Here is a 16,574-nt window from a genome sequence, read left to right as displayed (position 1 = left end):
GAGACGTACACCCGGGGGAGGCCTTGTGACAGAAGGTTCTCTATTGAAAATCCGGACTCTTTAAGTTACTTCTTCACTTGATGACATACTTGGTTTTGGCAGGGGAAGTACTCTGATATACCATCGCGGGGTGGTAATCGATAGTAATTTAGATTGTCCTGCACACCTACAAGTGGAGAACTAGGAATGGGTGAATTCATAGCATAACATTCACCATTACAATACAACTAATAACCTAGAACATCTTCTGAACTAAGAACTTCCTCAGTTATCTTTCTTTTATTTTCATATCTTAGTTGAAAACCTCAAAACAAACAATTATCGATTGCTATCTAGCTAAATTCGAAGTGCAAAGCTGATTAGCATTTGATCCTCAGTCCTCGTGGGATCGACTTATATAAATTTTATTACTTGACGACGACCGTGCGCTTGCGGTAATACATCAAGTTTTTGGCGGCGGCGCCAGAAACTGAGTGCTTTAATCTAATTAGTTCACATTAGATTTTATCTAGACAATTCTTTAATTCTTTAATTCTTTGTTCTTTATTCATTACTCTTTATTCTTACACCTTCACTCTCTATCCGTTATTCCTTCATGCATTATTCTTTATGCCTTATTTCTCATCTTTGCATGATATTTCCTTTTCTGCATTTTATTTTCTTTCTTGCATTTTTCTTTCTTGTTATTTTCCGTAATTTTGTTGCTTACTGTCCATTTGTTTCTAACACATTCCTTTTCAAATATACATGGACTTCTTAAAGGAGAAGCTATTTGCCATAATTCATAGGTTCAACCAAAATGCAAACGTGAATTCTTATATTATCTTTTGTGATATTTGTTTTGCAACATATCATAAGGAGAATACTTGTCCATCACTATTTGACTATTCTTTGTGGGGTTCCCTCCCCAACTATAATCAGTGGCCGGAGCAAGGTTATTGTGAGGCTTGTAAAGTAATGGGTCATTCCATTACAACTTGTTTAAGGTTAAATAATCTGTTGAAATCATTGGAAGAATTTGAAAGAAAGTTCAATTAAATGACCTACTCAAATTCACATTCTCAAATATCCAGCCGAAGGAACCCCCAAAATTTTTTTGAAAATAATCAACAAGAAGGAAGATAAAATTATTTTGGCCTGACATTGGAAGTTCAACCATCATCTCAAGAAGATAGATTGGAAAAGATGACGGAAGAAATTTTGACCAGTCAAGCTCAAATGCTCGTGAATATGAAGCAAATGATTAAGAGCAATAATGTAGAATCATCTTAGACTAAAATGCCAACTCTACTCTCAACTTGAGAGGATCCTCAGATGAGCATTATACATGAATATGAACTTGAGGAACAAGATTTAGAAGCTTCTTCCTACACCTTGGAAGATAGATTATGGGAAATATGAGAAAGCTTCAAAGCCTCTCAGGCTCAATCAGATGAGATGAATGATGATAATATAAATGAGCTTGGGGCAAATGAAACAGAGAATTTGATAGAGGAGTGCACTGCTCTAAGTCCAATACCTCCTATTGTCAATAATCAAGAGAAGTCTTCCCTTTGTCTTGCTATTGATGAAGTTGTGGAAGGAAGTGTAGGCGCAATGCCCCAAGCATCATTTCCTTGGTTCACACATCAATTTGATTTTATAGATGATGCAAGACCAGATATGAATGTTGAGGGTAATGTAGAGACTTATGTAATGGATACAAAGCTCCAAGAATCATTTCCTTCAGTAACACCCATGCTCAATGATTTAAGTTTTCCTTTAATTGATAGTAGTATGATTTTATTTAATATATCTAATGCTACTAACCAATTCTTTCTTGAGCATGTTGGCTACAGGGAACATGTTACAAAGGATTCACACAGATGATTTCATGATAAACCTTTGAAGGAAGGCAAATTAGTTAAGGAGAATTTTAGAACCTTATGTAGGAAGGTTCTAAAATATTTGATGCTGCCAAGGTCAAGATTTAAGCTTGGTAGCTATGATAAGGGGTCGAGCTTAGGACCTAAAACAAGTGTTTCTTGGAAGGCAACCCAAGTTTCTTTCTTATTATTATTTCAGTTTATATTCTTTTCTCTTTTCTTAACCCAATCCCTTTACTTTGTCTTTCTTGTCCATGCTTCTTTTTTAGGATACATTATTTTGGAGGCTTAAGGATAATTTAGTAATTTCAAAACATGATTGACCCATTAAGTTGGCACGTCTCACTTGATAACTCCTTTAACCTTAACCCTCTTTCATATTTGACTTTGTTTCCATTGGGACAATAAAGGGTTTAAGTCGGGGGGATGCATACTTAGATGCATATATGTTAGGTTATAGTTTAAATTTTGATAATAAAATCTAGATTTTGCTCTAGTTTGAATTTATAACAGTTTGCTTTTGAAATTTACTTTCTTTTATATTGTTACTTGAGTTACACTATCCACACTATTACTACTGGCTTATCCAAGAGTAAACTTCTAGCACGATCATTATCTAGAGGTTATGAGTTACACTTTTTAGTGATTTACTATATCCAGTGAAACAAAATGAACATATCATTTGTTTAATAGCAAATTTTTTTGCACGTTTATTGTTTAGATTCATGTTGATAGGTTATTAGTGCTAGTATGTTTGGTGATCTACTTTTCTCTATCATCAATAGCAGGACATGAGCATTGCATTTCATTGAAAGGATTTAATTTTAGTCTAGCTTGAGGTTCTTTATACACTTTGCCTTATTTTGATAGTTGAAGGTTTTGAAAATAGTCAAGATTCATTAAACTTGATGAATACTTGAATTCCCATGGTGATTTCTTAACTATATCTTGGTCACTAGATTGATGCTCGAAACATTAAAGCTCATTTGGAAAAATGGAAATTCCATCAGTTGCATCGTTACAAATGTGTAATTGTCTTAAAAAATTTTTAAAAAAATGACTGATGAAATAAGGGATTGAAAAATTTATTGTCATGAGTGAAAACTAGTTGTTTACCTCTTTGAGACCGAGTTTGATTACTGGAGAAACAAACACTAGATTTTTCTTGTTATCAAATACATTCTTTAGACCTTGGGTAGATTTAAGATAGATGAACCAAGCTGGGAATAAAAGGAAAAGATGGTTTAATGACAACTTGACTAAGACTAGGAATTGATACTTGAGAAATTTAGGTCATGATTTGTACTCATGAGCATGGAGAACTCATTCTTAGGCTAGTTAAATCCATTTATCATCATGCTCATTATTGAAATGGTTGGATAGAGTTAAATTGATTTACCAAGGATTATGATGCACCTACTCATACACATGCTTCTAGACTGCAGAATTTTACTTGATAACAATCAAATGCTTTATTGTAGATCATTTTTTATTATGCTTATTAGTTTCACTAACTTGATAGAATTGAATAAAATCACTAGAGATATACATTTTTAACTCATGAATCTAGATTGCAGAGTTTGCTTGAGGACAAGGAAAGGTTTAAGTCTAGGGGTGTGATGCACGTAGATTATATTTATTATTTTACACTATTTGATGCACATCTACTTATTTTCATGTTTATGATCTATGTGTTTTGTACCCTTTTTCTATCATATTTAAGCATAATTATTATTTTGCATCCAGAGATCTGCTCAGTGTTTATTTTTTTTACTTTCAGGAGCAGTTTAGAGTGGAAAAGTATTCTAAACACATAAAAGAAGATCAATCGAAGAAGATCATGACCTAACTTTGTCTTCTCGAGGAGAGAAAAGCAAGGATTGTAGTGCCCAAGTAATTTCAGATTCAAATTGGGCCTGGTCATGCCTTGAGGAATGACCAAGGAAGCATAAAGACAAGGGTTGTGCCAAATGACATGGCCAAGAAGATGAACCAGAGCAGAGATGGTCATGGTCGTGCCAAATGGCATGGCCAGGAGTTTGCCCATGCCTTTCTCCAGAATAGACATAGCTTGGGCCATGCCTTGAGGCACGATCATGCTTCTAGAAATACAAATTTGAAGATCATGCCGTGCCAAATAGCATGGCTTAGAAGGCAAAATAGAGCATCCTCATGTTTTGGCCGTGCCAAATGGCATGGCCAAGCTTTGTGGGCAGAGCCAACTTGGCTTTGGCAGAGCCATAAGGCATCACCACGAAGCCAGACACAACTCTGCCCGTGCCAAATGGCACAGCCAAGTTATTTTTCTAGAGACAAGTTGGCTCGGGGCGTGCCAAATGGCACGACCAGGTAGTTGGAGGGTGGTTTGGTCATGTCTTAAGATACGATCACCCCGTGCCCTCACCTCTATAAAAGGGGCACTTCATCCCCTTCCTAGAGGAGGAAGATCAAGACCAAGAAGGGATCATCTAGGTCAAATCCTTACACCTGAAGGAGTCATTTGGGCGATCTGAGACCGTTCTACTACTCCATCCTCATCGACACTCCAAGATCTGCATCCAAGGGCTTTACTTGACTTTAAAGTTAAGTTTCTTCTCCCCTTACTTAGGTTCTTGAAATTCTTACAGATTTGAGTTCTTGGATTGCACTTCTTCCAATTATGGAGTATGTTTCTATTGTTTTAGGACGTAGGAAGTAATTGTAATGTTTGGATGTTGTAAACTCTATTGAATTATCAATTTCCTTGCTTGTTGAACCTTGTATGACACTTGTTCTGTTTGATGAAATGCTTGTAAGTAGGCTTTCCTTGTGAACATGAATTTATCTATCTAGATTGCATGTCTATATGCGTAGATCTAATTTCTAAGTTAGATATATTACTGTATGTCTATATCTAGGTGTGAATATGAATTTTCATTGAATTGATGCATAAGTTGTTGCCTCTTTTGAGTGTACGTTCTGATATAGCAAGGTATGGCCGTAGGATACTTGTTTAATGTTAAGTATCTAAGATAACTATCCTTCTATATGGAATGTAACCTCCTAAGGGAGAACAATTCTATGTATGGATAAGTCTATCACTTGACCTAATGGACTTTCCCTAATCATATGCTATGCAAGTGACCTACGTAATCTAGAGACGTTCACCCGGGGGAGGCCTTGTGACAGGAGGATCTCTATTGAAAATCCGGACTCTTTAAATTATTTCTTCACTTGATAAGATACTTGGTTACTAACAAGGGAAGTACTCCGATACACCATCGCAGGGTGGTATTCGATAGTCATTTAGATTGTCCTGCACACCTATAAGCGGAGAACTAGGAATGGGTGAATTCATAGCACAACATTCACCATTACAATGAAACCAATGGCCTAGAATATCTTCTAAACTAAGAACTTCCTCAGTTATCTTTCTTTTATTTTCACATCTTAGTTGAAACCTCAAAACAAATGATTATCGATTGATGTCTAGCTAAATTCGAAATGTAAAATCAATTAACATTTGATCCTTAGTCCTCATAGGATCGACTTATATAAATTTTATTACTTGATAATGACCGTACGCTTGCGGTAACACATCAACCAGGAACTAGTTAATGTCTCAATTTAGGGATCCAAAATAGACCTAAACTGAACTGACGCTTACTATCTCTTAATCAAAACGCGTTCTCACTGAGTCACTCTCCTCTAGTGACTTACCTAACTTACCAACTTACAGTATGTCGACTAGCCTCTTGACCCATCAGGTCTTCATGCCAGTTGTCAGGTCTGTAGACCCAACTAGACGTCTGCCGGTCGTCAGGTCCCGCAAACCCAACCAGACTTCCTGCCTGATATCAAGTCGACCCTTTGACTTATCTGAGCTTCGCACCAACTATCAGGTCCTCAGACCTAGCTAGATTTCAGCCTAGATCCTTCAGATCTGTCAACTTCTGCACACTTGGTAAAGCAATTAGATCACATAAAGATCTAACTTAACTCACTTATCATTCATCAAAACCTGAGTTGGATTGTTAGTGCAAATTGCACCAACACTAAATTCCTGCATATTTAAACCCAAGGCATTAAATATAATAGGACCTAACTTAACTTGGTTGATCACAACAAAATTATCACGGGGTACTTACAGGTCTATGCCTCATGAATCAAGCTAGATATCAAGGATAGAGGGACTGAGTCATATAAGATAATAGACATAGAAAGGTTAGGTTAGATCTTAACATTCTCGTCATTTGGGTAGTAATGATACATTGCTAGATGCCACTCATTGTTTTTGTATCTAAAATAGTTTTAGATAAATTACCAACATTCTGAGAGCCAATTGGTCACACACAAAGAACATGCTAATTTAGAGATGAGTTTATTTTATTTTGACTAAAATGTGGTAGACCCTAAGATTATTGGATTGAGTTGAGTTAGACTCAAATGAATCCAATCATTGGATTGAATCCAATCTGAGTTAGACTCATTGGGTTGGATGAAGTCTAATCTGAGTTAGACTCAATTGAATCCATTGATTAAAGAAGAAAAAATGATGATTAATTTGGATTAATCATGCATTGAAAGAGGATGACCACCCCCTTAGTATTCATTGAATGAATATAAAAGAATTTTTTCAATGCATTTTTGATAAGAGACCTTTAGTCTTCTTCTTCTTCCTAATCTTCTCTTGGCTGGAACTTCCTTGCTTTGTTGCTAGCACAAAGGTTGTTTCTTCTCCAAATCGTGAGTTTGTGAGATATACAAAGAACGTATTCGTGTGAATAACGTAGAGGCACGAATACTTGATCGTGCTGAGGTCTACATCCAAAGAGAAGTTACTGTTGGGATTGCTTTGGACATGCAACAAAGGTAACCATTCTATTTAATAGAATAGGAAAATGTAGTATATGGTATTCACAAGGATCTCTGGAGGGATCCTTTTTCTGCTGCGTCACATGTTATTTTTCGCATAAGATCCCTACATTATTGAGGGAAAGGAATGCAAAGGCGAAACGTTTTGGGTATCTCTAAGTTCAACCTAGCCAACGCAAGATCACAACTATCGAAATTAGAATGAAAGGTGGCATACCAAGGAGCGAGGGTTTCTTAGGCCATCAGCAAGGAATGAAGAAAAGAAAAATGGTCCAGAAAGAACACTTACTGAGTGGGTTACAAGGGAGAAGCTCATACAAGAAAGATCGATGGAGCAAAGAGTTGGAGAAGATGAAGCACAAATGAATCATTTCTTGCAGAACTTAGGATTTTTGAAGAGAGCCTTGAATGGGTTTCAACGCTTGAATCATTCGATCAAAATGGTCCTATTTAGGGAAGCTGTAGGATCTGGAAAGATGAATTGCCATCAGAATTTGTGTAAAAAGGCATTCATCATCCATCTCATCAGAATGAAGTTGGTAGGGCACATGGCGGTTGCTCATAAAATGATATTTATGATGGATGAGACAAGCAAATCGTTACATTGATATGCTATCACCAAAACCCTACCTCACATTTAAAACAGCGGATATACAACAAGTAGACATTTCCTAGAAAAAGATAATGTTGTAGGGAGCCTAGGAAGGCCCTTGGGGTAGGGGCTCGATCAAGTAGCAGGGCGGTAATAAGACTCGAGTCTAGTCAATCGGTCATAAGCCTCCTTTAACCAGACTTAAAGGGGAGGCTTATGATATGGTATGTAATGGAGGACCCCTAGAATAGTAGAAGGTCAATAGTCAAGGTGACGTAGAGGTCAAAAGTCAAACATAGATGGCAGTCAAGGATGGGAAGTTCTTAACCGGATCCCAAAGGGAAATGACAATCAAGGCTGGGATATCCCTCTGAATTGATTCCCCCACTTCTCCGGGGCACCATCCAAGTCTACGCCCGGCCGACCATAGAGTCGGTCAGCTCCCCAAGGCTCAGTCCCTTCATTTCTTCTGAGCACCGTCCCAATCTACACCCGACCGGTTCAAGAGCTTGTCAACTCCCTAGGGCTCAGTCAGCTCATTTCTCCTTGGCATAGTCTCAGTCTACGCCAAACCAGTCTAAGAGTCGATTGGCTCCACACGACTTTGCTCCGTCATTTCTGTTGGGCACCATCCCAGTCTACACTTGGCTAGTACAGTCGGCCCCCCAAGGCTCAGTTCTCTTACTTCTCCTGAGCACAGCTCTCAGTCTACTCTCGATAGACTTCTTAGTCGGTCAACCTATCGCTAGGAGACAAAATTATTAGGGAATCTCAACAACTTGTCAGGGAATAACAGATATTTGTCAAATAATATTCCGATGCTTTGCCACATGCATAACGCAGAACCTTTCTCTATCCAATGGGATTCCATTGTATGTCCTCCATCACTCAACAAATCCTGACATCTGACATTCTTTGATGCCTCATAATTATGGAGGTTATGTGAGACAATATAAAAAGAGAGACCCTCTCCATTGGCCAGGTACGTGCACATACGCATCTACTATTATATACTGTTCATCTCCATTCTTACACTTTTTGCTCTTCTCCGATTCTGACTTGAGCGTCAAAGAGCCTACACCAGGAACCTCTTCCTTGGTTCTCACCCTAACGCTCCCGTGCGATCTATCTATTGTGCACAGGCCCGTGGGTATCGTGAGTGACCATTCGCCCCTGCTCCGCTTAAAGAGAAAACGCCTTCCTTGCACCCAAACACATAGAATCTTTCCAACACTTCATCTGAATTATATTTGCTCTTATAACATATGTTGCTTGAACTTTGATACAAGTATTAGACATAGGTGTAAGATAATAATTATAATCTGCATAGATGAAAGTATTGACTCAGGAACTTGTGAGTAAAATACTTAAGACCCAAGTTAATTGTAGTTAGGGTTAGTTCAATATGGTATATTGAATTTTTCATATAAAATTGTATATCTTATTAAAAATTTCAATATAAGGAAAATATATACTATCTCAAATTTGGTATACCAGAACTTCCATATACGGAATTTTTGGTATTGTGTAAATTTAATATCATTCATACTAAAAATTTCGGTACGATATCAATACAATATTGTCTATACCAAAATTATAAAAGAAAAAATTGTATTTAATTTGTCCAATTATCCACTAATTAAAGAATAAATCATAAATCATATTATAAGATAATTTGTTTGGTATTTCGTTATATATCAAAATATCAAAAATATAAAATTTCATACTGATATCGATATCGATATCAAAAAGTTTGGTACGATATAATATCATACTAAAATATTTAGTATATTATTAATATCGGTATGTTCAGTATATGTTGGTAGGATATGTATTTTATATCAAAATTTTTAATATTTTCCCCATCTAATCATTCATCTAAAGTTCAAAACCTTTACATTAACCTATAATTTTTTGGTCCCCTTGAGGCCAGCAAGAGAGGGGTGAATTGCCCTGAGAATAAAAATCAAACATTTCTCGGCTTTTCAAACTAAATTAAGAAACACTTGTTTAACAATAAAGTAATTAACAGGAAAGAGAAGAGACAGATCTTTTTACTTGGTTTGCAATCAGAGGATTGCTAGTCCAAGACGTTGAAAGCTCACTATCAAATCTCCTTTTAGCAAAGAAGCCTCTTACAGTAGTTTAAGCACTAGATTAAAAGTAGAATAGAAAGAAAATCATTTTCAAGTGTTGTACTGAACTACTAAGACCAAAGCTCTATTTATAGCCCGCTGATCGAATCTGACCGTTTGCTGATGTGGCATCTCAGGGCACTTGGAAGGGCTTGGGATGCCTCGGCGTGGATAAAACTTTGTCCGCGTCGTTACGGTTCAGCCGGGGATAATTTTTCTAGTCCATGTGCCTACATCGGTCCAGGTGCCTGGATCGATCCGGATGCCTAGATCGGTCTAGGCACCTGGATCAGTCCGGACGCCTGGATCGGTCCGGCCGCTTAGATCGGTCCGGGCCCTCAGAACCGGCTGACACATCACCTCGTCGAGGAGGCGCCTAGGGAGTCTGGGTGCCTGGACCAGTCCGAGCACCCGGACTTGGTCCAGGCACCCGGACAGTCAACACCTTGTTGGCTATCCAGTTCTCCTCTGTTCCGGCTTTGTTCGCTTGGGTGATTTCAAGCATCCAGAATAGGGCTCACCCGAACCAATTTTCCTATTTTCTCCTCGAGCAAGCTTCCGCACCGGCTTCTCGTCTCTCAAAACTGTCACGTGCTTCTTTCTCGTCCGCTAGTGTACTCTTCCGCAGCACTCATCCCTCGGACGCATCGAGTCCGTCGACTCTCTCCTGTGTCATTCTTCTAGCTAGCTACGTCTTTCGCTCGACTTTCTGTACTCCTATGTCCCTGCACACTTAGATACAATGCATCAAACATGCACATGACCTAATTAGACTTGGTTGATTACACCAAAATCACAACGGGGTACTTACAATCTCCCCCCTTTTGATGTGGATCAACCAAAGTTAAATTAGAGTTAAACCAAACATTAAAATAAATGAATATGCAATAAAATATGTAAATTAAAATGCACCTACACCTAGACTTAATTTATAATTCTTCCCCTTTGATCACATTAAAAATAGAGGTTAAAAAAAACTAATGATTCCAAAATTAGTGACTAACACTAAAAAAATTGGAAAACTAAATTTTATGATTTATAAAGTAATTGAAAGTATAAAAAGTATTTTTATTTGATAAAAAATTTTGAAAATTTTTATAACAATTAAACAGACATATTCAAAGTAGTGATAAAATCTAAAAAAAAAATGAAATTAATTCAAGCAGAAATAAATTATTTTCTATAGAGAGATGTATTTTGCAAAAATATAAAAAAATAGTTTCTAAGCTCAAAAAATCTTGAAATATTTTCTGAGAATGGAATAGAGTAAGTAATTTTGTAAAAATAAATAAATTTTTAGAAATTTAATATTTGATAATTTTTAATATTTAAATTTTGTATTTGGATAAAAAAATCATAGAAAATTTACTAACTATAAAAAAATTTCAAAAATATTTTCTTTAACAGAAAACATGATATTTATCATGGAAAAATAATATTTTCAAAAAATAATTCTGTAAAATATTTTTAAAATAAAAATATGACTTTTGAAAAAATAATACAACGGTAAAAAAAAAAATTAAAATATTTTCTACAGTTAAGTAATGAGGTTCTCTTTCTCAAAAAAAAAAGTTAGATCTAATTTATTTTGACAAAAAATTGTACAAAAAAAATTATTTAAAAACATTAGACAATTAAAAAATATTAAATTAAAATTAGAGATATGCGTAAAGAATTTAGTCTAAACATGATTTTGGAACCCAATATAGGTTCCTTCCTACTTGATTAATTAAGTAATATCTAGGTATATACTTCTTTGTTACTTTTCTGATTTGTCCCTTATGAAATATGTAATACCAATTTAGTTTTTGATAATATCTAACATTTGAAGTAATAAAATTTGAACATGCAAAATTTTTTAAATTATCTATTTGTTCTTTCAATTTAGCATTTTCAATTTTTAATTTATCAAAATCTTCTATTAAATATGATTTTGCTAAGATTATTTTTATTTCTAAATTCTCTTTTTTTTTTATTTACATATTGACTTAGACATGGATTTTATACCAAAATACAGTTGATCAGGAGACAAGAGACATACCTCACTTACTATGTCAGATCTGAAGCTAAATTCTCTCCCTACATCACTGTATTTATCTAATGTCGCTCCCCCTTCATCGATGTTAGATTCTGAGTTGCTTTGTTCTTCGTGATTTGCCATCAGTACTAGTCCAACATATGCTTCTATTTCTGACTTGGATAATGAACTCTCGTCCCAAGTGGTGTTGAGATTTTTGTGTTTGTTTAGCTGTGACCCTTTGTCTTTCTCTTTCTTGAGATCTGGACAGTCTTTCTTTATATGTCCTTCTTTTTGGCAATGGTAGCATTGGACCTTTCTCTTATTTCTTGGATTTTTTCTGGTTTGTATTTCTTTAAATTTGTTAGATTTAAAAACTTTTTAAATTTTCTTACCATATAAGCTTCTTGGTCTGCTTCCAGATCTGAGTCTGACTCGGGTTCGTCCTTCTTAGTGGCTCTTAGTGCCAGGTTCTATCTTGACTCTTTTGTTGTACCTACACATCTAGTTTCATTTAGCTCTAATGTAGAGAAGAGTTCTTCTAAGGTACTTATCTCCAAGTCCTTAGAGATGTAATAGACGTCTATTATTGAAGTCAATTTGGAGTTCTAGGAAATACGTTGAGTGTGTAGCATACCGAGCCCCAGTTGGTTACCGTTTCGCCGAGGTTGACTAGTCCGGTGATCATCTCCTTGATCTTCACGTGTAGTTGAGCTACCTTCTCACTTTTTTCTAGACGAATGTTTGTTAGCTTGTTCCAAAGAATGTTCCGTCATGCAAGCTTCGCTTCGGATGTGCCTTCATGGAGTTCTAAGAATTTCTTCCAGAGATGTGGGAGATCTTTGGCCGAGGTGTAACTTCTGATTTGATTGACTTCTTAAGGAGTAATACACTTAGTCAGTGATATTCCACTCTATTTTTTGCTACGAAGTAACTATGCTCATTCTTTGTCCAAAGGTACTATTCTTTCTTCTCTCCTTGTTGATCTTTAGGAACTACAAAACCATACTTGATTATTAAAAGTATTTCAAAATCAGTTTTTAGGAATACCTCCATTCAACATTTTCAGTGTGCAAACTCCCCCTCGAACTTTAGCGGGTTGAGTCTTGGTCCGGCCATTGATTTCTTTGCTTTGGTCGACGGTTAGTCCTTTTGAAGCATCCTCTCTCTGATACCAATTGTTGGTCCCCTTGAGGTTGGCAAGATAGGGGTGAATTGCCATGAGAATAAAAATCAAGCATTTCTTGGTTTTTTAAATTAAATTAAGAAACACTTTTTTAATAATAAACTAATTGACAAGACAGAGAGAAGAGCTAGATCTTTTTACTTGGTTTGCAATCAGAGGATTGCTAGCTAAGATGTTGAAAGCTCACTATCAAATCTCTTTTTGACGGAGAAGTCTTGTTACGCTCCGCAAGTGTACGGAAATGTCGCAAGTAATATAAAAGATTATCGTATCCACAGGGACTGGAATAAGCACTAGAAATGTCTCAATGCGAATTAGCTAAACAACTATCCAATTGTTTCAAATGCAAAGTGAAGGTAAACAAATCTAATATTAAAGATCAACAAACAAGAGTTTAGTGTTTTGGGTTATGATAAGGGGAGATTCTAGGAGTTTCGGTTTCTTTGTAAGATTTCTTGAATGTAAATGGTTCACCAATTCTTATCCCTCAATTGCCAAACACTTGTAGAAAGTTGACGGTTCTCTCTTGCAATAGATAACCGGCTAAGGACTGAGAAATGTATCTAAATATGATCAATTAGACGAGAACCTACGTTGTCCTTACACAGAAGCGCACCTATTACTATGCCTTCCTCGGATATCAACATAGAAGCCCACAACTTATTAATCTATCAAGATACAAGAAACTAATCACAAAATCCATCCTACTCTCTTGAATATTCCTATTTCCTCTTCAAGATTATCTCTCAAACGTCCTTACACGGGCTTGCACCTGTCACGTGGATCCCTCGGATGATCGAGTGAGAGTTTATCTTTACTAAGTCCACAAGAAATCCAAACAATCAATCAAGAATGAGAATTAAGCACAAATCACCATTAATCATTCAAGATCTAATTGATACAAGCAAGACAATGTCATTGAAACAAGAAATTGGCAAATCCATAAGAGATTACATCAATCCATCATACAAATACTCCCTTAATCCTAGAATACAAGATCTACTCCATGAATTGAGGAAGAATACCCGAAGAAATAAAGATTACAAGCATTTCTTAAATCCCCAATCCAAGAAACCAAGAAAAGGGGAAAGAGAAAACTTATCTACGAAGAAGCCTCGTCTTGGATCCAATCTCGCTCCCGAGTCGAAATCGTCAAGAACTCCTCTCGCCTGGAAATCCTCCTAAGAATGGGAGGATACCACCAAATCTTGCCTTCTCCCAAAGGGAAGAGATCCTTTCAATTCATAAAGGAGGGTTTAAAGAGGAGGAAATCGGGCGCCACACGGCCCATGACACCGTGTGAGATTCACACGCCATGTCCTCTTCCTTCTCTGCCAAAGCTGCACGGTCGTGTGACTCACACGGCCAGAACCTCTTCTCTCTGGAAATGCTACAGTCGTGTGGTGCACACGCCACCACCGCTTGGCCTCGAAACCTCACACGACCGTGTAGATCTACACGCCATGTAATGCGTCCGCTCTAATTTCTTCAAATCAAGACACCGTGTGAGATTCACACGCCATGTCCTCTTCCCTTCCTGTTAAACACAGCCGTGTGTGGTACACGACCTGATGCTCTCTCCTTCAATTCCTTCCAAGCTTGTCCGAGGACGATAATCTTCACCAATTTCGACTCTTGTGTACGGAAAATGCACAAAAGCGGATCTCCAACCAAAAGAGTAAATATGCTAAAAGGAAAGTGAAGTATAAAATGCATAGATCAAGCATGCTCAAAGTATGTAAATGTGCGTAAAAACATGCATAAAAGAGTATATAATCTACGCACATCACACCCCCAGTCTTAAACCTTTGCTTGTCCTCAAGCAAAATGCTGCAGTCTAAATTCATATGTTCTATAACACATTCATAAAACCTAGTGCACTTTCCTAACTCTATCAAAAAGTTTCATTAACAAGCGTGATCATGGAAACAAGCAAAGTATGGTTCAAGCATAAGAATCTTGTGCACAGTGTAAAAGTAACTCAACACCCTTCAAGTCTCAATCCATGTCCTAGTCAAGTCGTCATCAAATTTGAATTCCTAATGTTTCCAGTGAAAGACAAGTAACCAGTGATAGGCACTTACTCACCATTTACTTGGTTCATATTTCTCAACTAACCCAATGTCTCAAAGGTGTGCTCAATCTCAAGGGAAGCTAGGCAGTCATTTCCCCAGTAACCTAACTCGGTCTCAAAGGGGTGACTTGCTAGATTCCACTCATGACAACTGTTTTTTATATCCCTTATTTTTTTTTAAGTGTTTGCATTGTGCAAAACTTATTCACAAATGTACTTTTAGCACACATGTTGGGATATTTTGATTTTTCCAAATGAGCTTTAATGATTTGAGCCTCATCCAGTAACCAAAATGAAAGTTGAGAAATCACCATGGAAACCAAGTACTAAGCAAACAAGATGAATCATGACTATTTCAATGATATCAACTATTCAAGCATCAAGCACAAGTGTAGTGAAGATAAAATCCTTAAGGTTGAACCAAAACTAAAACTCATCACCATAAGATTCTTAGCTTATTAATGCTTCCCAAGATAGAAAAAAGAACTACACAAAGTTTACTACTAGCATCATTCGAATATCATGAATCAAGACAATAATCGTGCTAACATTTCACTTGAATCCAAGAAAGCATATAAGTGAAGATTTGATGTTCTCAAAATTTTTTTTTTTTTTTGCCATGATTATTTCAAAAACAAGCAAAATAAAGCAACAAGCAATGAAAATATGAACCAACATGAAAAACTAACAAAAACTAAAAACTGAAAACCAAACTAAACAGTACATGACACCCCCCCCAGACTTAAACTTTTCATCATCCCGATATGAACCAACATGAAAAACTAACAAAAACTAAAAATTGAAAACCAAACTAAACAGTACATGACACCCCCCCAGACTTAAACTTTTCATCGTCCCGATGAAATCAATATGGTGGAGGAGGTGGACGAGGGAAAGGAGGTCTACAACGTGGTTGGCCAATAGGAAAACTAGGAAAACCTGGAATCTCACCCAAGGATCTATGATACTCATATAAAGCATCTACTTGTTGGCTAGTAAGCGTCATGCTCTGCATAAAATCTCTCATCCTAGCCTGATCAGTATCATAATCCTGCACAAACTCAGCCACTTGACCTTGAAAATTCCTCGTAAACTGAAAATGATTTTGTACCTCCCTAAACTGATCATCAGATAAAGAGAAGCGCCCCTCCAACATTTTTCGTTGGGCATCTTGCTTCTCATGAAGTGATTCTAGAGACGTACGAAAATATGAAAAATCAAACCTAGAAGATCCCGTGCCATATGCAAAAGAATGCCTAGCAGGCTCCATAAAACTAGAAGGCTGCGGGTGTCCAGATGACGAGGGCTCATGATGTGGCTCAGTGTCTCCAGGTATAGAAGGGTTATCCTCAAAATCTAACTCAGAAATTACCCAATTAGCCGGGTTACAAATAGTAGTTCGTTCAGGAAAAGGAAGGGGTAAAGGAGAACCACTCCTCCTAGGAAACGCGAAACCATTCTCATCCCGAACGATCATTTTCATAGCAAGACATGTATCAATGTCAATCATGTCATTACCATGAATTATTTCCAACCCATCAACATCAAGATTTAAATTATAAGCTATTCGGGTAATCAAACCACCAAAAACAATTGATCCCGATGATGCCCTAGCAGATCTTAATAAGGTTTGAACAAAATGAAAACCAGAATCAAATTCAACCTTATAAAGCATAGCTCATAAAGCATAAAGCTCTATCTTTTTAACCACCCCATCACTCTCTCCCCTACCAAAAATAGTTTTACTCATGACTCTATGTAGATACCTAAAGATGGGGTTTTACATATGGGAGACCTTAGCTCTTGAAGGCTCATAAGGTTGATCTAACCCAGTTATTGCATTCCAAAAAT

Source organism: Zingiber officinale, chromosome 8B (assembly GCF_018446385.1).
Source record: "Zingiber officinale cultivar Zhangliang chromosome 8B, Zo_v1.1, whole genome shotgun sequence".
Taxonomy (NCBI): domain Eukaryota; kingdom Viridiplantae; phylum Streptophyta; class Magnoliopsida; order Zingiberales; family Zingiberaceae; genus Zingiber; species Zingiber officinale.
The sequence above is the reverse complement of the archived record's forward strand: the minus strand, read 5'-3'. Positions refer to the sequence as shown.